Genomic DNA, 23,084 nt, shown 5'->3' on the forward strand with positions numbered 1-23,084 from the left:
TGTGGGTGATTCCAATAGGCTACCATATTTAAACAACTTCTCTAACTCAGTTGTTTTCCATGTTGAATGGATATTGGAATCCATGTATTGGATTCTGGACCTTACAAAATTCTTCATGCCCATGCCTTGCCTCAGACAATTACATCACAAACTCTGGGATGGGTCTCTGACATTAGAAAAGTGATTTTCAAATTTTGCCACACACTGGAATCATCTGAGGATCTTTTAAAAGCACTGAGACCTGGCTCTCAGCCCCATTCTAATATAATCAGTATCAGGTTTGAACTTCTGGTTTCAGGAGATTTTGATGTGCCATAAAATTAGGGAACCATTACATTAGAATATCTTAGAAGCTTTTCATATGTTCCTAATGGGAAAAAGGGGTTGAAAAACTGCCGTGAGCTGATCCCAAGTCTAAAGCTTAAGTGGCTAGTTTAACTTGTTCTTTCTTTAAAAAAAAAAAGAAAAAAATTAATGTTTATTTATTTTTGAGACAGAGAGAGACAGAGCATGAACGGGGGAGGGTCAGAGACAGAGAGGGAGACACAGAATCTGAAACAGGCTCCAGGCTCTGAACTGTCAGCACAGAGCCCGATGCGGGGCTTGAACTCACGAACCACAAGATCATGACCTGAGCCAAAGTCGAACGCCTAACCGACTGAGCCACCCAGGTGCCCCAACTTGTTCTTTCTAATAGTGAAAGAAAAGTAAATGATCCCATTGAACACTATGAATTGCTCATAGCTGATGATGCCTGAATGAAATTTAGAGCATCAAATATGAAGAAGTCTTCATGTTTCAGCCTTGGCAGAGACTTAATAATAACAGAGAATTTGGTGTTCTTTAGAAAAGGGTGTCTTATGGTATATGAAGAACCAGTAATGCTCAAGTTGTACTCCATATATCTACACATAATTGGGGATGATTACTAGGCATAATTATTTTCTAAAGAATCCCAAGTGATTCCAATAGTACAGCAGAATTTGGGAAACACTGTTGCTTTTTTAGTACCATCAGCAGTCAACCATTTGTCAACAATTGCCTGCAGATCCAAATTCTTTGAGAGCAAGAATCAGGCCTGTGACTTCTTCATATATTCTCTGATTTTTAAAGTGTCTCTTGCCCTTTGAACAGATGTTTAATGGATTGATTAACTCAATTAGGCAGTTGAGGCTATTCAATACTCCACAATTATGTCATTTGCCTGCATATAACTCAGGATGTTTAGATAGATTCCTGATAGATTCCTTCAGGAGCAAAGGATCAAGAAATAGATTTATCTACTTAGCATTTTACACTTGAATACATGTTATGTGTGTTTACACATTCATATATAAATATACCTATACATGCACACACACAAGCAAGCAACATATTGTGCTATATTTGATTGGAGTTATAAGAAGGAAAAATAGAACTCTCTGCTTTTTTTTTTTTTTCAATGTTTATTTATTTTTGGGACAGAGAGAGACAGAGCATGAACGGGGGAGGGGCAGAGAGAGAGGGAGACACAGAATCGGAAACAGGCTCCAGGCTCTGAGCCATCAGCCCAGAGCCCGACGCGGGGCTCGAACTCACGGACCGCGAGATCGTGACCTGGCTGAAGTCGGACACTTAACCGACTGCGCCACCCAGGCGCCCCAGAACTCTCTGCTTTAAACAAGTTTTCAATGGGGAAAAAAAGATGGAAATCACAGATTTTCCAAAGAGCTCCTCCTGTAAATCCATTATGTCCTCCCAATAAACTCATATAAAGTACCAACCTTTCTTTTAAAGTTCAAAGAAGTCTTTGCCTGAGTGATACACTTTTGAGATCTCCTCTTTCCTCTTAGCCACTAATCAAATGAAGACTGAAAGGTTATCTATACACCAGGCAAGGAGCAACATATGGAGTGCAAGAACTTGCAGCAACATAACGAGTGAAATGGACCTCACTCTTACTTCACTTCAGTCAAGTTTTCTAGCAAAAGTCCTCTATTTTATAGTCATGATGGGATTTTCTGGTTTTGTTGTTTCCTGTCTTGTTTCCTTGGACTTGGTTTAACACTAGCAATTTAACTCAATTTCTGTTTAGGTCTCTTTTACATAAAGTCCCCCACTTGTGAAATAAATAACTTGAACTCAGTAGTCCTGTACTGTTACTTATTTTAAATAAATGAATCTTATTTTTTCACAGAATTTCACTGAAAGATTTAACATATGTAACATTCCCAAGCATAGCTTGTCTGCTTGAGCAAAGAAGGCTACCCACAGCCTTCCTCATATAGCTTCCTCTGCCCCTGAGGTGATATCCCGAATGCCTGGTCTCTGGAGAACACAATTTGAAGAGCATCAAGTTAGATCTTTCTCTAATTACTTTCAACTCTAGGAACTTTGGTTAATTTTTGTTGGCTAATATGAGCAATTCTAGACCGGTACCAAATAGAGAATTTACGTAGATCCAGTTGAGGTACCGTGCAGAGGGTGTAAACACTGAGACACATCCATCACACACAGAGATTTCAATGCAGATCACATGTAAAGATATGAATTTTTCTCTATCTGCCAGAAACATAACAGAAACTCCTCTGTGCACCAAAAGAAATCGTGCCCTTTCAAATATTAAATGTCATCTATAGAAATGCCAGGCACCATTAAATATGGAGAGAAAAAATTGGAAAAGATTGCAGAGTTTTATTGCCCTCTTTTTCGCAAGTCACTTGTACACACATCTTACTTTAAAAGAAAACCCTAAACCTCTATACAAGAGTTATTCCCTCTGCAGCTGTTGTAGAGATATGACAGGCTGGAATACAGTGTTGATTGAAGAGTGGGATTTTAGTACAGTGAGATTTGTTTGTGCTTTGGACTGCATGCTTTGCAGTTTTATGGAAGGATGTACTATTTCTCTGAACATTGTCCAGCAAGCTGCAGCACAATGCATTTTAACAAACTCTATTTGGTGGGGAATAAATAGCATGCTGGGACTTCCATTAGGACCCAATGCAAAAACATTTTGTGATGAGGTTCCCAAAGCATCTCAGAACATACATATAAATAAGCAGATGAAGTTCAGAAAACACCTTATGGAATGAGCTAACCGCCTTCAGTGGAAGAGGCAGGAGAGCTGAGGCTAGTCTCCCATTGTTTACTGCTGGTGGTGAGAATTAATAATGGATATTCTAAGCATATATTATTTATCAGACCTGATCTTGGACCACACAAATCTATTGAGGTCACCAAAGCTATCTTTTATTTAAAATCCAGGGCCCAGAAACTAGAAAACAAAGAGGAACAAAGTAAGTTAACTGATACTAGATAGGAAAGGTATCATTATAAATGTCTCTTTTCTAGGACAGAATTTTTCTCAGCCCGAAGTATTATTGAGTTTTCTTGCAGGGGGCAGGAGTGGGGGATAAAAAGTACCCCTTGGTTTAGAAATGACCATCTGAGATCTTTTAAATAATGAAATGCTAGGCGTGTGATACCATCAGAAGATGATATAAATTTCTAAATAGATTATAACCTAACTTTTGGGGCTTCTCTACATGAAATATCAGTAAGCAATTTCACTTACCTTGCACTAAAATGCCTGGTTCATTTGCTCCCTGATGTGGAGACCTTTTAGCATGAGAAAGCACGGTTCAAATTGATTCCTTTCTCTACTCCCTTATCTGTCTTCACAAACATAAAAAAAATTGCTCTTTCTTCAGGACTCTCTTTGCATTTCATTTACATCCCTTTACTTACCCCTAGATTGATGCCAACTTCAGTGCAGGGCCATACCTTTCATTTCTCTGCAAATCCAACAAACATTCATCGGTTTTCCATGTAATAAACCCTGTTGGATAAATGAAAAAAAATGATTAATAAATAAAAATATGAAAAAAGTGCCAAGTATGAGTAAAAATAGAATATTCTTATAAAAACAAATGTGATTCTCTAATAAAATCTATTTTGAAAAGAGTTCTTATTTCTGTGTAAAATTCCATCTTAGAATTTTAAAGGCTCTGGGAGAAACAACTTATTATGTATATAAATATTTTTTTAGGTCACTGGGTATGGCCTGGGATGGGTTCTGACAGACTCTCATTTGCTTTCCTGAGGGTGCTGCTGAATGCTCAAGTCTGTGCAGTTTCTCCCAATCTGCCCAACTTTCTCCCAGTCTGTCCAACTTTCTGCATTTGCTCACCTGCTGTCTACAAAGTCTCACTCTTACTGCCCTCAGAAGCAAGCACAGAGTAATGCCCATGGAGCTGGGGCAATGTGTGTCAGTGAGGTGCATGGAGTTTGGGGGTACCCATCAGCCACGTGGCAGGTGTCTGCAGGTGATGCATCTCCAGCAGCTCTCAGACATGCATCCTGATGGAATCTGCAAAGTGATTAATAGGATCTGGGTCTCTTTGCTGCTTTCTGAGAGCCCTGACTATGGCTTTCCTAGCCTTCCTTTGTCTCCAATTCATGCAGCACACCTCAGTATTTTGGATGGGGCAAGGAGTGGATCTCTGGCAGTGTTTGCATTGCTGGGGAAGGCTGGTTCTCACAGACGTGTTCCCACTTTCCCCTGTGGGAGAAATTATGGGTTGAGAAGATTACTCTTGGAACTGAGCTGTGTCACCTTGAAGGTGGAGTGACACAGGTAAAGTAAAGGTGGTCCTCTTACATTCTTCAATGCTTCCAATCTGGGATTTTTTTTCCCCTAATGGAGTGCTGTAAGTTATTTACTTGACTCCCGACTTCCATAAAGGGACTCTTGTCCATGGGTGATTGTCAATATCAGTGTTCTTTGAAAAGAAAATGGTAGAAAGCTATTTCAACTTTTTGATGACATCACGATACCACATTTTCTTTATCCATTCATCTGTTGATGGACATTTAGGTTGCAATGAACATGGGAGTGTAGATACCTTGTCAAGATAGTGATTTAATTTCCTTTGGATATATATAGGTCAATAAAACTGATTCCTTCTGATATATATCATGATATATAATGTAATACATTTAAAGTGTTTAACATGATGATCTATGTATACATCATGAAATGATTCCCACATTCCAGTTAATCAACACATCCATCACCTCACACATTTACTTTTTTTGATGAGAACACTTCAGATATACCCTCTTAGTAAATTTCAATTATACAATACTAATTATAGTCATCATTAGATTCTCAGACCTTGTTCATCTTATCACTGAAAGTTTGTACCCTTTTACCAACCTCTCCCATTCCCACCACCCACCAGCCCCTGACAACCATGATTCTACTCTCTGTTCCTATGAGATTGACTTTTGTTTCTTTGTTTGTTTGTTTCCACATATAAGTAATATTATGCAGTGTTTGTCCTTCTCTGTCTGGCTTGTTTTACTTAGCATTATTCCCACGAACTTCATCTATTTGTTGCAAATGGCAAGATTTCCTTCTTTGGTAGGGCCAAATAATATTCCATTGTGTATGTCACACTCTCTTTGTCCATTCCTTTATTGATATCACTTTAAATTGTTTCCATACCTTGGATACTGTGCATATGCTGCAATGAACATGGGGGTACACATAGCTCTTCAAAAGAATGATTTTATTTCCTTTAGATATATACCCAGAAATGGGATTGTTGGATCATATGGTAGTTCTAGTTTTATTTTTGAGGAATCTCCATAATTTTTTCCATGGTTGCTGGACCTACTTATATTTCTACCAACATCATACAAAGTTCCCTTTTCTCCACATCCCCCTCAGCATTTGTTGTCTCTTGCCTTTTTTGATAACACTCATTCTAATAGCTATAAGGTGATACCTCATTATGGTTTTAGCTTGCATTTACTTGATGAGTAGTGATGTTGAGCACCTGTTCATGTACCTGTTGGCCATGTCCATGTTTTCTATGGAAAAATGCTTATTGAGATCCTCTGCCCATTTTTTAATTGAATAGCTTGACTTATTTTTTCTGTCGAGTTGTGTGAGTTTCTTCTATATTTTAGATATTCCTATCAACCGTTAGGTTAGCAAATACTTTCTCTCATTTCATAGATTGGCTTTTTATTTTGTTGATTGTTTCTTTTGCTGGCAGAAACTAAAAAAAGCCATTTTTCTTATTCCATGTTCCATCTTCAGACCTAAGACATTGTCTACAATTGAATAAACGCCCAGAAAATTTTAATTTTAATAAATACATACCTAACATGAGTAAATATCAAAGAAACAGGTCATTATATATTGAAATGCTTATGAAAAAGATTCAAGTGGAGTTTAATTTTAATCTGGGTCTCAAAAGACGTGTATGAGCTGATTAGAAAGGACAAGGGAAGGCTTCCTAAATTTGGGGAAAGGATACAGAAACATGTGTTGGATTATGAGACACATGTGGGAGATGTTGAGAGCCTAGATTGTCATATTTGTGGTGGATCAATTTAATAGAGTAACACTCAACAGCAATCAATTTCTTACTTTCTATGCATCTGGCATAGTTACTCATTTCACAAATATTTACCAAATGCTTAATTTATGTTGGGAAATGTTCTAAACACTAAGGAAATATAGTGGAAAAAAGAGCCAAAGTTTCTGTCCCTGGAGACAAAAAGAAAAAGGACACAAATACAATAGTTAGTGTATACTAAATGCCATGAAGGAAATAAATAGGGACATGTGATAAGCACTGAGGTGAAAAGGCTGAAGAAGACATCCTGCTCAAACAGGGTAGTTCATGATTTATTGATTTAAGTGGTGAAACAAAACAAACAAAACTGAAAAAAAAAAAGCAAAAGATAATGAAGTAAGTGCTATGATAGAAGTCTACATAAAGTGCAGTCTCATTAGGGGGCATTATGGTCAGGAATTTGACTCTGAGGTCAGAGCAATAGTTGTGATATCTGGGCAAGATATTTCAACACTCTGAATCTCAGAATCTTTATTTGTGAAAGGTGCATTATTGTAGTTGAATTTTCAGGATAATTCAATAAAGTAAGTCATGTGAAGCTTCTTCTAGTATATACATAGTACTCAAAAAATTACCTCTTATCATTATTATAGATTTACTTTATTTAATTATTATTAGAGCCATGGCCTGTATCAATTAACTCTTATGGTTCCCAATTCACTTATGCCTTCTCGCCACAATATGGAGCTGAAGCCCCAAGAGATTATATACTTTTTACAAAGTCATATGGCTGGGAGTAGGTGACAGTTCAGGTCCCTGTGTACTTAATGACTATGTTACTCAGCTTTCTAAGCTTAGAAGTGGAGGCAAAGTGTGAACTTGACCCTGAATGACGACCAAGATTTTATTAGGCAAAGATAGGAAGGGCATTATTGATTCAACATTGGCAAAGACACAGAAACTTGAAAACTCTCGGCATATTAGGAAAATAGAGACACTTCTTCATGTCTAGAGTTTGTTTATGCTGCAAAGGTAAGAAAATGTTGGAAAGTGAAATTAAAGGTTAGGATGGAGCAGAGGTTCTCAACATTTTTAGTCTAAGGACCCCTTAACACAGTTAAAACAGTGAAAATTCCCAGAGAGCTTTTGTCTATGTTGGATTTACTGATACCTTTTGCATTAGAAATTAAAATCAGGGGCACCTGGGCAGCTCAGTCTGTTAAGCGTCTGACTCTTGATTTTGGCTCAGGTCATGATCTCACAGTTTGTGCATTCAAGGCCAGCATTTAACTCTGTGCTGACAGCACAGAGCCTGCTTGGGATTCTCACTCTCCCTTCCCCACTCATGCTCTCTGTCTCTCTCTCTCTCAAAATAAATAAGTAAACTTTAAAAAAATAAGTTAAAAATTTAAAAATGTCTTAAAAGTTTATTCACTTGTGTGTAAGAATAATGGGCTCATTACATGTTCAGAAGAAAACTATATTTTTTACAAATCTCTTTAATGTGTGGTACATTAGTTTCCTATGCAGCCTAAAAAATTACCACTAACTCTGAGGATTAAAACAACAAGTATTCATTACCTCACAGTTGCTGTGGGCAAGAAGTCCAGGGCTCACCGCACTGTGTCCTCTGCTTAGGATCTCACAGCATTGCACTGAGGGTGTTGCCAAGCTATGTTCCCACCCGGAGGCCCAAGCAGGGAAGACCACTTGAGTTGCTGGCAGAACTCATTTCCTTGCCATTGTAGGGCAGAAGTTCCTATTTTCTTGTAGGCTGTTGGCTAGGGGCCACTCAGCTTTTAGAGCTCGACAGCCATTCTTTGCCATGTCATTCTCTTAAAACCTGGCAGCTTACTTCTCCAAAATTAGCAAAGGGGTCTCTCTCTCCAGTCTAAAATGAAGTCTGGCATCATGAAATATAATCGTGGCCATGATATCCCATCACCATTTCCATGGTCTATTTGGTAGGAGAAAGTTACAGATTCCAAAGGGTACAGGATGATACAAGGGCATGGATACACAGTACGGTGTGTCTGACACATGGCTGAATAAAAAGCAGCTAAATTTTTACATAGGTTTTTGTATTCAACTTGTGACTGAATATTTTGATAATCATTCAGGTAATTGCAGACATTCTTTAACATTACATAAAAAGTCAACAAATGGTAGTTTCTTGGAGATTAGTTGCAAAACAGAAAGTGAAACACTGTCAATGAGCTTTTCAAAGTGTTACATTAAAATTCATTGGTTTTTCCTGCTTGCATTATTTTGACCTCATAGACCCTCTGAAAGGTCTCAGGGATTCCTGAATCCCCAGAGCAATAGTCTAAGAACCACTGGGAAAGAGAATTCTAAATAAGTGTAAAAAGTTAGGAAAACCTTCTCTTTTTGTATATAGACAGAACAACATAGAGATTAAGGGCATGGCCTCTGGAGTCAGCCTTCTTGCAGCTAAATCCCTGTGCCACCACTTATGAACTGTGTGAGTTTCAGCAAATGAAAACACCTTGAACTTTAAATTACTAATATGTGAACACTACTAGAAATTATTTGATGAGATCATTGTGAGACTTAAAGAGAACGCACATAGAGTGGTAGGTTCAGTGCCCAATATACAGTGAGTGTTAAGTAGGTAAATGTATCAGCATGCACTAGTAGATATTTTCAAGTATGGGAGGTAGAGGAACTGTCCCCCAGGACTGAAGTAATCACATGACTGATCTACTATAGGAGTCACACATTCAAGCCAAGCTGATGCTCTTTTAGGAGCTCAGAAATAATGTTTTCCACAAAATCTTGGATCTGCTGCTAGCTGTGTTTTATTACTTGCTTTTCCTCCTCCAAGGAGACTTCTGTTTAGTTACCACCTAAGAGGACTCATTATCTTTTTCATGCTCATCTCTAACCTTTAAGACAAGCTCAGTAGCATGGAGAGACACTAGAGGGGTGGGTATTTTGGCACCTGCAACCTTGTCTATATCTGGAACAGAAATGTGTGGCTTTTCCCATATAATTTATCTTGTTTTCACATCATCATGAAATTTGATGTATTCATCAACAAAGATTATATGTTGTTGTATGATCTCTTGGGCTTACATTAATGAATAATTAGACCCCATCCTCAGAAGGGTTACCAGTTGTGGTGATAACAAAGCTAGACAATTTACCTTGCCCTTTAACATGGCTACACTCTTCCAGAAATTCACATTCTGTTTATCCTACCCGTGTCTTTACCCATAGTAAACCAACTCAGTTAGGCCAGAATTGTAGGAGGCCATGGCTTGGGAGAATACTTGCTTAAGTGACCTCCATCTCCACGTCAGAAAACTGACTGCAGAAAAAGGTAACTACTTTGGAAACAGAATCAGCTGATTATTAGTTATGCCTTTGTGGCATACTAATAAGGGCAAAACTACCCATCTGGAACACCTCAGGCTGATGCAAGACTACACCCCATGCCACATAAACTGTGGGGCATTCTTAGAGTTGAGTGTATCATAACTTAAGAGTGAAAAGTGGAGGCAGGATATTTTTAGAGAATCCAGTCCTTAGCTTAATCAGATAAAGTATCTGGAATAGGCAGCAGGGAGGGTTGATATGCTTCTGCATTTTTTTTTAATTTTTTTTTCAACGTTTATTTATTTTTGGGACAGAGAGAGACAGAGCATGAACGGGGGAGGGGCAGAGAGAGAGGGAGACACAGAATCGGAAACAGGCTCCAGGCTCCGAGCCATCAGCCCAGAGCCCGACGCGGGGCTCGAACTCACGGACCACGAGATCGTGACCTGGCTGAAGTCGGACGCTTAACCGACTGCGCCACCCAGGCGCCCCAATATGCTTCTGCATTTTGAAGAAGCCAAGATTCAGGTTTATCAAAGGCACCCCAGGTAACAATGAAGGCTAAGGTGATCTAGTCTAAAGGATGGACAATTGAACTGTATTTAGTTTGGGTATGTCCTCGCCCATGGCCATGATGCCAAACTGGCCTTGGCCATGTTTTAGGTGAAAGCCTTGAAAAAGGGCTCATGATGGTCCCATGGCATAGTTCAGTATTTTGGCATCTGACAACTTTGTCCAAGGAAAGGGACACCTTAGAAATCCAGGAGATAGTAATGCACATAAGGTTTCTATTTTGATTATCACTTTCCCACAATAATGATACCAACCTTGTGGTGATGGAAGCCTTAAGATTAGCACGATCCTTTTGTGTCAGCCCCGACTTGCTTTAGCCATCACTATGTTCTACATCACGGTTTTTCAACAACACCACTATTGACATTTGGGCCAAATGATCTTTTGAGATTTGTGTGGGTGGGGGTGGTGTACATTAGAGAATGTTTAGCAGCTTCCCTGACTTATAGTCATAAGATGCCAATAGCACACTTCCCTCCCCAAAGCTGTGGCAACCAGAAATGTCTCCAGACATTGCTAAATTGCCAAAAGTCTCCTGGGGTCAAAATCATCCCTAATTGAATTCCAGTGATAATGCTATATTAATAGCATTATCTGCTCCAAGCATATGCATCTGTGACCCAAAGTTTGTATCACAGTTTTGAATGGGGCTGTTCAAGTTTTATTATAAAAAATCAACATATTTAGTGTCCCAAACCCTAAAATAAATACTCAAAAAGACATATCATTAAGATATTAGTTTAAAACAACCCCTCAACTTTCATACATTTATACAAACTTTTATACTAACTACTAATAACATGATTTGTGTACCTGATTCACCTTGGCTGATTTTGCCTAAAGCAACTGACTACTTCCCTTTTCTCTGTAACAACCTATTTCAGAGCAATTATGTCTTCCAACCCTGATATTTTCTTACAATCCTCAGCACTACAAATAACCTCCAAGTAGGCTAGTATCTGGAGTAAGGATAAGTAACTCAGAGATTCCCTCAAAGATATCTTTTGTCAAACCAATGAGCAGGATATGGAATATATCAGACCACCGGAACAAGCAGCTGAATGAAAGCTATGTTCTGGTTCTCTTGTAGACACATTCTTACTACTTATTTTTACTTAAATGAAGAGGACCTGTTCTTGAGACTCTCATTATGATGTTGGTTATTAGTGCTATGACTTCTGACCTTAATTTCCCACCATTCATAAGCATTATTACTATGTTCCAATGCCTTCTGTTATAATAAAACAAGCTTTTCAATCTCTCCTTTACAGTAGGTTATGATATCAGACAGAAAAAAAAGATTTTATGTTACAGAAATTGATGGACTCCTGATGGTGCGACTGCCTTTCCAGGTCCAAGGTTGCAAAAACCATTTTCCACATACCAAATGTACCAGAGCACTTAGACCCCCTTTGCTTCAGGGAAGAGGGACTGGAGAGATGGTATAGGATGGGATTACATCTGTACCATCAGCTTACTGATTTGTTCCCAGGACAAACACCCCAGAGGGTGAAGCTATTATATAAGGCATTGCAACAAAGTCAACCAACTCTCAGACAATATTTCTGGGTTCACATTCTTTTGGTTATTATGTATTTCCTCATTCATTTCCTTCCCTTGCCTTCTTAAAAATATTTTTATGATGTATTTTAAACATACTGGAGAGAACAGGGAATAATAAGACAACTCCTATACAGATAAATCTCAAAAACACACAGTAAGTTAATATAGTAAGTTGAAGAATAATATATTGAGCATGATCTATAAAGCTTGAGAACCTGCAAAAGTATAATGCAATGTTTATCAATATTGAATATTAATATTTTGACATGCTAAATCAATATATTTTTTTTTTAAAAAAAGAGTTAAAAAGGTTGCAGTACAGTTGAAATCCTCATGCTTCCCCCCCTTCAGAAAATAACCCTATAATTATATTGGAGTTTATGTTTCTCTCATGTTTTTATGATATTTTTGCATATGTAGATACCCATATAAAATATGTTGCACAGTTCTCTATGTCTTCAGATTATAAATAATTGGCATTTTAAAAGATGTATCATGCATATCATCATCATTGAGATTTTCCATGTTGTTGTATATAATCAATCCTAGTGTATCAATTTCACTGAATAACCTTTGATAATTGTATTAAAATTTATCTGCTTATCTTTGTCTTTTTGATAGTCTTTAAGATTTTTCCCTCTAATATTTTGAAATTAGAAACACTGTTATAATTGGCATTCTTATTCATACCTCTTGCGAACACCTTCTAAGAGTTTTTGACATTAGCCACAGAATGGACTTACCAATTCTTTAGGATCATATAACCTCAGGTTTTAGCATACAAACTTAGTACTGGCGGCACTGTAGTCCTATTTTCTGATCAGGACCAAGGACACTACTGCAGGGGGTTTCAATATCCCCAACCATATCTTCACATCTGGTAAGGGAGGTCTGATATCCCTTTTCTCACTTCCTCAACAATACTCATTTTCAGGACTTCAAATACTATCCCTATGCTGACATCACCCAATTTGGTAGTCCCAGCTCTGAAAAAGGGCAGAAACCTGAACCTAGCCCTAAATAGCTACTTCATTCATTCATTCATCCATTCATTCAAACAAAACATATTTATTAAACCTCTACCAGAAATATCAAAATCAAGATTTCATTGAATCCATCTTTTATATTTCTTTTTGACCTCCATTCTGAATCTACTTTGTCCAATTCTTACTTCTCACTGCAGATAGAACAGTCTTTTTAATTTGAAAATTTGATTATGTAACTACCCTATTAAATGACCTTCAATAGCTCTCCATTGCTTTCATGACCTCAAGGTTAATGTAGCAGACGTATTTTTCTCTTCAGTCACCATTACTCTGTAAACTCCAATTTACAGATGAAACTTCTAGTCTTCAACTCCAGTTTACAGATGAAACTATATTAACAGCTACTTACAGTTTGTTGTGCATTGTCTCACTGCTTGTATTTTCACTGCCTAAAATTCCTCTCTCCCCTTATTCACTAGGCTAACTCTTCTGGGTGAGGGTCTAGTGCTTTATTTGGACTTCCTGTAGCATACTCTGGGGATTTATTTCATATTACATATCATGCCACGCTTAAATTGGCAGCCTGCTTACTTATCTCTCACTTTACTCAGGATTCCTTGAAGGCAGGGTCAGTGCCTTACATCACTACCTTCCTGTCACCTAAAATTGAGGTGATACATAGCCAATTCTAATCAAATTATGGGACAAGCACATTGAAATGAATTCCTCAAGATCATGCAGTTAGACCTGGGTGTGGAATTCAAGCCTACTTATTCTCAGTACAGGCCTGGTTTCCATCACCAATTAGACAATGTGTCATTTTTAAAAGTAATGTCAAAATATACTAGTGTCATACAACATTAAGGTTGCCAAGGGAACATTTCTGTGTCCAAAATGTCATTTTTCTTTACTGACTGAATTAAAATTCCATCAGCAAGAATATATAAAGAGTAAATATTTCAAATGCAAATACTCTAAAGAGAGGGAATAATGATTTACATTTACTCTATAGTTTATACATTTGTACTGAAGTAAAAATGATGGTATAAGAATCTCTCTTGGTAGTAGATAAAGAAGCAGAATTGAGGACCTAAAATACAAGAAACATGGAAGAAGAGGCAAAATGCCAGAGATGCTGAAATCAAGTTCCATTTGCCTCATCTTGGGCTGATACTTTTTAAAACCACATTTACCAGTGTGGTACCTCAAACCCTACTTGCTCCTGCTTGTTTTTTGACATTCACATTCAAAGTAACTTATTTAACACTCAGTCTGTTCTTTTATTTTTTTTTTAATTTTTTTTCAACGTTTATTTATTTTTGGGACAGAGAGAGACAGAGCATGAACGAGGGAGGGAGACACAGAATCGGAAACAGGCTCCAGGCTCTGAGCCATCAGCCCAGAGCCCGACGCGGGGCTCGAACTCCCAGACCGCGAGATCGTGACCTGGCTGAAGTCGGACGCTTAACCGACTGCGCCACCCAGGCGCCCCTCAGTCTGTTCTTTTAAGAACTGTGACAGTCAAAACCATTAAAGATGTACATCTAATATAGTAACAAAGATAGACTATAAAAGCAATTACACAATTTATGGTAATTAGATCATCATTACAAAAGTTTGGGTGGTGGGTACTTTTGGGAGGAGATGATTGGTGTTGGGATGGAACACAGGAAATGCCATGGTGGCAGCAGTGGTTTCTTCAACTTTTCCTCTTTTCCATTTTAAACTGGGGATTATGTGTTCACATTAAGCTTCACATTTATGTTTTGTGTACTTTTCCATATGTGTGCTTTATTTCAAAATTTAAAAATTACAAAAAGGAAAAAAAAACAAAAGTGAAACGAAGATAGATATTTAAAATAAAAGAAATACGAGAGAAAATTTATGAGTCCAGTATAAATATTAGCAAACTAAGAGGTAAAATGAGAAGGATTTTTAAAGAATATAATCATGGGATGAGGCTGAAATGTATTGATTTCTAGCTAACTGAGAAAAAGAAAGAGATAGAAAGATTCTATTAGGCAAGTATTCTTATATCAATAATTCTTATTGATATTATTCTTATTCCCCTATTTTATATGAAGAAAACTAAAGACAAGGGAATTGAGCAACTACTTGTCTAAAGTGGGAACAAAGAAAGCAGTTTCTGACAGATGGGGTCTGGAACCATCAGCTGTGTTTTGGTGCTCACCTGCAGAACATAAATAATTCCACCACCATCAACATTAGACAAGGCCAAGCCACTCTGTAATCATGATGGATCATGACAAAACCAGAATTCTTTGAAATGATACCTGAGCATGCTCACAAAAACAAGAACATTATCCAAATCACAAAGTGACCAAACACACTCGTTTCCTGGTTAATGAGTGATTGCTACTTCTTTACCAATTATAATTTTAGCTTTAGCCTATGCTTCCTTGCTTCTAGATAAGGATTAGTGTGATAAACAGGCATATAATTAACCATAACTTCATAACAGTATCCAAGCCAGAGCAAAGCCTCACTTTGCTTAAACTCTTCTCAAAATAACTAACACAACACCAATTCCTAAAATAATTCTTGTCTAACACCTTCTTACTAGAAGTCCCATGGTATGTTTTCCCTCATTGCAAAAAGCAGGATACCCAACCCATTCAATTACAGGTATGTTACTGGTTTACTATTGATATAGGAGTTTTGTTTAGAGGTAAAGAGGAGAAAATAATAGAGCAGGTTTTGAGATAGAAATGAAGAAATTTGTACACATGACAGTCTTCCTTCCCATACTGCCAAGTATCTTGGTTCCTGAATCTTTGCTTCCTCATGCTGATGCAGACATGTTACATTTAACACCTATGTTACACAATAGTTTGAATATCTCAAGAAAATCCTCTAACTCCATTTTAATAGGCTTGTAATGAATTTAAAATTTATTTCTTAATGATACATTTTTTACTTTTGCTTAGGGCACACTGGCAATTTGCAGAAGTCAAATTTGCTCACAGTGAATGCAATGCTGTTTGTAGTTACACAGGAAGTAGTGTTCCTTTTTTTTTTTTTTCTTTCTTCATTTATGAGCTCTGAAAACCTCCTGGATATGAATTTGTAAGCCCTTGTTTACAGACACATGCTGTGTGTTTAAGACTTCCCCCCAGTTCACTGACACATTAGATCTGTGAGATAAGGAGGAGTAATGAGGAGGAGCAAGATGAGATAAATGTAAGCCTGAAAATGATGAAAGCATGGAAACTCAAAGGTATGATGGCCTCAGTTAATGGTCTGTCATGCTTTGAACTCTGCATTTCGCTGTGACTAGGCAATTCGGAAGCCAGCGCCAAGAAACAATTTGAGAAACATTTGCAAAACTGAAGGAAGGTGAAGAAAATATAAAGAACTCTTAAAAAGTATAGCTAAATTAGTGTAAAGGAGAGGAGTATGGAAAAGGAACCAAGGTGATACATGGGAAAGAGAATAGGGAGAGAGAAAGACAGGATCTGCTGACATTTTCTTATATTTATAGTAATAACCTAATTGAGCATGGTGTGGTGGTTTTAAACCACAACACTATACAATATTCTTCCTTTGAAGAAGTGTTTTTTTATGTTCCCTGTCCTTGCACTTAGTAGAGCCTTTGTGACTGTCCCAATGTATAGATTTCAGTGAAAGTGATGCTGTGTGACTTCTTAAATCTGATTAGAAAAGGCCACATAGCTTCTGCTGACTTATCTTAGAACATTCACTCTTGGAGCCTTCACCAACCATTCAAGGAGCCTGACTATCTCGAGTAAGCCATGCAGAAAGCCTACAAAGAGAGACAACTAAGATACAGAAAGATGTCCCTCCTGTTTGGGCTCCAGCTGTTTCAGACTGCCCAGCTCAGGCTCTAGAACAGAAGAATGACGACTCCATCTCTAGGTAACATTGGACTGCCAATGCTCAAGAGACTCAAAGCAAGAACTTCCTCATGAGCTTATTCAATTCCCAAATCTGTGAGGAAAATAAATACATGTCCTTATTGTATACCACAGTTGTAGAGTGGTTTGTTGCAGAACTATAGACAACTGGAACATAAGGTGTGCTGAGGACCAATCCACAAGCCCATCTTCAGGTAATATGGGGACCAACGTTGTTTATATAGCACATTTTCCATATTTCTTCCAACATTTTCCTTGGAAACTTTTCCACTGAAACTCAGGATCAGATATCCAATTAATTTGTAATAATTAACATTTTCAACATTTATAAAATAAGCATAATAACATCTATTCCATACATCTAATATAGTTGAAGAGGATCAAATAAAGTAAAATACCTGAATTTTTTATTTGTTCAATATGGAAGCACTGTGTAAACACAATTATTATTATTATTAGCAGTAATAACAGTAGCTAACATTTTTTTGAACACTGAATATATTCCAGATATTCATAGTGCTTTAACTTATTACAGTAGTCAGCTTTTTTTTTTAATGTTTATTTATTTTTGAGAGACGGAGAGAGGAAGAGAGTGCGTAAGCTGGACTTGCTAATTTGAGTTATAAAGAATAGCATACGGCAAAAGTGATGAGATATCATTTCCATTATTAGGTTATAAAATACCATGACTTCAGTGTTGCTTACAGATTCTCTTTCTGGCTTTGATGAAGTAAGCTACTATGTGGGAGGGCCTCAAATGGAAAGGAATTGAGGTCAGCCTCCGAGTAACAGCCAGAAAGGTACTAAGAACATCAGTCCAAAAACCCACAAGGAACTGAATTCTGCAATAACCATATAAATAAATTTGGAAGCAAGATCCTGCTCCACTTGAATATTTATTATAGCCATGTGAGAGATGTTAGCTTTGAGGATCCAGTTAAGCCATGCTCAGATTCCTGGCCTATAAGAACTGTGAGATAATAAATGTGTGTTGTTTTAAGCCAGTAAGTTTGTGGGTAATTTTTAATGTAATAATATAAAATTAATACACCTGCATTAAGGAAACTGTGACACAGAGATAATTACTAACTTAGGGTCTCACAATTAATAATCATCATAGTTTTAGGGCTGGTAAAGTCATGTCATTAATCTAAATTATTCCTTTCTGCTTTGCCATTGGGAGAGACTGAGATTATAATGCAATTTAACATGAACTTTGGAAGAAAAAATGTTGCCTCGCATACTTCAATTGTCTGAAATAGAAAATGAATAAAAAATAAAAATTTATGTGGCTCCTGGGTGGCTCAGTCGGTTAAGCATCTGACTCTTGATTTGGGTTCAGGTCATGATCTCAGGGTCATGGGACTGGGCCCTGTGTTGGGCTCCACACTGGGCATGGAGCCTGCTTAAGATTCTCTCTCTCTCCCTCTACCACTCATGCTCTCTCCCTCTCAATCTCTCAAAAAATATTAATAAAAATAAAAATTTTGAATTTAAAGTTAAGTTAGAGTCAAAAGGAACTAAAATATATTGGGCACTTACTCAATTCCAGGCACCAGGATTAACATTTTATTCATTCAGTTCCTGAATCAATGTCTTTCTTACCTGAATGTTATCAGGCTATTCATTTCATTGATCATGTCTGCATGGCACAGTCTTACCTTTGCATAATTCCTGGAAATATCTGCAGTACAGGCACTTGTACCACAAAACTAAATTAAAACATGTAATTAAGAGTAAAATTCATATACCATGGTCCCAGTTTTAATTTTGTAGTTTGTTACAGACAATGAGATTTACTGAGCTACCTTGGACTGAAAAACCTGCACACATACATTGCCCTGTGTACCATCTAATACTTCCCTTCAGATTTTGGACTGTGCTTGTTTTGGGGTTCAACATGCTGGATCTGCTGGAGCTTCACAACTCTACAATGGATGATGTTTCCCTGGGGTAGGTAACAACAGCTTTATTACTTCACAAAGTCCCCCCACCCCTGCCCCTTGGTCAAAATATGCAACAAACAAAGGGCTGGAACAGAAACAGAAAATCCTCCCTGATTCATTCTAGCTAAATTTCTATCTTCCTGTGTCCTCCTGGCAATCCACATGTTGTTGTAGCCAACACTGCCTGACTTCCTGTTTCCAACTATGGACTGCTGGCCAATCCCACCAGGGAAATGGCCCTCAATGAAGTGTGTTGCACTTACTCAATACCATCCCCATTTTTAGCTCCAGACCTTTGTGGGGATCATTTTTAGAGAATGCCATTAGCCCTATATTATCAAAATCTTAGCATGATCAGTACTTATAAGAAACTGTAGTATACTTTTTTTTTTTACTATGAAATTGACATTACTACGTGGATTTGAATATATGAGCATCTTCACTTGGCTAGAATGAAAAACTGACAAATTATCTACTGCCCAACAGGAACAGAACCTCAGCAACTATGCTTAGAGAAATGATTTTTCCAGGCTGGAAAAAAAAAAGAAACTAATTCAGGAAAGTGTTAGAAGAATTTGTTGTTCTTGGCAAAAAAATTGAGAACTGGAAAGGATCTTAAGTTTATCATTTTATTCTACATGTGAGAAGGAGACAATTTAATCCAGTGGGTGGGATTCTAGGCAAGGTCGTTCTAGGTTTAACTTCTACCTCAGCTGCATGTTATCTGTGTGACCTAATAGCATACTTAAGATCTCCAAACCTCAGTTTCCTTTTATGAAATAGGAGATTAAAATGTATATGGCAAGGATAAGCCAACTTCAGGATCACTGTGAGGGTTAACTATGACAATGATGTAAAACATTTAGCACATTTTTATACACAAAGTGGTTAATAAATGGTATAATTTTTCCCAAAGTGAACTTCCTCCGTAAGGTTTTACCTCTGTACAGTGAAGATGCCAATGAAATATTCAATTCATTATAGTCAACTGACATGAGTCTGGAAATAAACTGTTTCTAAAATAACTCGCAAATAGTGATAATCATTTGTGATGACACACAAAAAAGCAGTAAGGAATGGAGTGATGAACTCAGGTTTACTCCCTTCCTCCTAAAAACCCACCTGCACATTCACAAACATACAGTTGCCCCATAAATGTATAAGAACCAGGCATATATCTTTTTTTTTTTTTTTATTAGCTGTACTACATGCTGAAGAATACCTTAATATAGCCTCTGAAATTCTGAGGAAAGATGATTTTGAGCTTAGAAATCTGGATCTGGGCTAAAAAAAAATCAATCAAATGTGATATAATACAGACATTTTCCAAGACAAGAACTGAAAATATTGATCTTTCTTGCAACCTTTTCTGGGAAGTTACTTGAAAATTTTATAGAAGTCTCTTCAATCGAGGTACTGAAGGGGACAGTGGGACAGATAGTGGGAAGCAAAGGAAATTAGACTAGTCTAAAGATCTGATATGATCTTTTAAGAATTGAAAAGTCTTAAGGACATGGTAAGAAAAATCTTAACAACAGTCCTAGTGCTCATTCCTTCTTCATTTGGCCAGGCAAAATGAATGATCAAGACCACATTTTCTTGTAAATCTGTTAAGGGGATTGAGTAGGCATTCTTCTGCAAATGTAAATAGAATTACTAGTGGAAAGACACCTGGCAGTCCCTTTCCTGTAAAATTTTTCTTTCAGAATATACCATGTTTGACTAAAGTATTTATTATAAGTATATCTGGGATTATAAATTTATGGGGCATAGGTAAATATTTGATAGGGCATAAAAAGGAGGAGTATTGAAAAGGAAATGGTTCTTTTACAAACAATGTTTGTCTATGTTGCTCAAGATTTATGTTTTACTATGAAAACATATTCAAATACAGGAGAAATGGATATGTTTTAAAGCTTGTCTATGATGGTTTAGGATTCTTCTGAGAAAATAAAGTTCTGATCATGACTGGCACTCACCTACAACCTTTTTATCATTCCCAAAGTTTGGTGTTGGGTAAGGTCTATGATTACTACAAGTTCTTTATTTTTTCAATTCAACCCTTCAAATTAATACAGCATTAAACACAAACAAAAACAAGTGAAAGGGGCCATTTAAAAATCCAAAAAAAAAAAAAAAAAGCAATGGATGTATAAGAAAGGAATCCTGACAATAATATATTAATTAGTTGCATAGAAAATCTTATATGCATAGTCATAACAAAGCAAGTATTGTATGGAATTTTAATCTTTAAAATCTACATATAGACAAAACACAGAACACACAGTTACAGAGTACACTGTAAATGCTGTAAGACTTGGCAATAAAAATATAAATAAAGGAAGTTCAGAGGTAGAAGTAGAACGGAGTTGAAGGAGATGATTGCTAATTTGCTTATCTTATAGAGTAGCCTAGACATAGATCATTTGCTTGACCAAACTAGAGTTAAGGACTAATGACATAATAACATTACAAAACTAACAGACTGCAGAAATATAAGATAGCAATTTTGCTATTTAGGAAGGGAAGGACATTCAGCAATAGTAAAAATAGTCCTTTTTTTATCTGTCACATCAGGAGGCAACTAGAAATAACTAAAATTAATAATAAAAAATAGAAAGACAAATATAGATGGAGATAATTAATGGAAGAAATAGTTCTTCTTTATGACCCTGTATTCCATTTAACTATTTACATATATACATGTACATATATGCACATTTATGAATATAAATATGTGTATGTGTGCATGTACATATATACATACACCTATACACATTCTACACCTATGTATGTATATGTGTGTGAATATATATATATATGTGAAGTGTTTATATATATATGTATTCATATATATATATGTATTCATATATATATGTATTCATATATATATATATGAAGTTAGGAAAAGAAAAAAGATAGAGGGACTTGAAAGTGGACAGAAAACAAGACTCAAGTTTTTATCCAGCTCTAACAATAAAACAATAATTTGTAATAATACAGGGGAAGAATATTTACAATTATCTTAGTTGAATTAACCTGTATTCATACTCCATATCCAAAAAGGACATGATAACTATAACTGAATTCCCACATGGGTCAGAAAACAGAGAGAGAACATGTGAACTGTATGTAAAAATCACAATGAGAGTAATAAATTGTTATTTGGATGTGTACCAGTCTCTTATGAATTTCATGGTATTCAAACATGTCCTGGTAAATGATTAATTTTATAAACACTGGGTAAAAAGTGTACCTGGATTGGAAGCTATGTGCCAATGAACTACATAGCACCTATGTTTCTCATGGAGATGACGGTGATGAAGAACTAAGCCCAACAGAGTAAGCACATTTCAGGCTTCTGCTTGTATGATATTTGCTAATGTTGCATTGGCCAAAGTAAGTCACATGAGCAAATCTAAAGTCAAGTAGTGGTGAAGAACACTTGATCCATGGAAGTGAAAGGCACTGAAAACTCACATGGCAAAGCTATGGACAAGGAGAAGGTGAAAAATTCAGTACATGGGAACAATCTATTACATATATTAAGGCTAGGACTATTGCTTGTGTATAAGGAATACAAATGAATACTCATTGTTGACCTTTATTATAATAGACTTTCCTTGTAAGTTCTAAGAATTTCTCTTGCCCATGCCATCCTTCTTGAAATAATATATTCTAACAGACACACTGGAAGGAACATTAAGCAGGAAAAAACAGGAAGACATATTTCAGGTCCAATCCACCAATAAACAGGCAGAAAAAGCTTACATTTGGGACCTGCAAGTCAGCGCTTGGCTCATGCTGACTTTACAGTACTAACTCAAGTAATCTGTATTTATGTAAAAAAATAACTAAAATTGTGTCATTTTATTTATTTTTATTTTTTTATTTTTATTTTTTTTTATTTTTGAGAGACAGAAAGAGACAAAACACAAGGGGGGAGGGGTAGAGAGAGAATGAGACACAAAATCCAAAGCAGGCTCCAGGCTCTGAGCTGTCAGCAGAGAGCCTGATGCGGGGCTTGAACTCACAAACTGTGAGATCATGACCTGAGCTGAAGTTGGACGCTTAACTGACAGACACCCAGGTGCCCCAAATTGTGTCATTTTAAATGGCATGTTCTTGCTTCATTAAGATGAGAAGCAACTGAGTCAGGTCTATTTCACTATAAGCAAAACAAGAACTATATGCATCTCTAATAAAAACTGAAGTAGAACTCTTGGGATATGTGTGTATGGTGCAGTGGGAGAGAGGTATACAATTCAAGTGCTATTATGAAAGTAGGGAGACAGGAATGGTTGAAATTGAAAATATAAATAAAGTTAAATATGTAAGGAGGGAAGAACCCCTTGTCTATTGAAAAGAAAATGGAATAAAATACTTCTGAGACACATAGCAATGAAGATGAAAAAAACTCTGTCCTGA

This window comes from Leopardus geoffroyi, chromosome A3 (genome assembly GCF_018350155.1).
Source record: "Leopardus geoffroyi isolate Oge1 chromosome A3, O.geoffroyi_Oge1_pat1.0, whole genome shotgun sequence".
NCBI lineage: Eukaryota > Metazoa > Chordata > Mammalia > Carnivora > Felidae > Leopardus > Leopardus geoffroyi.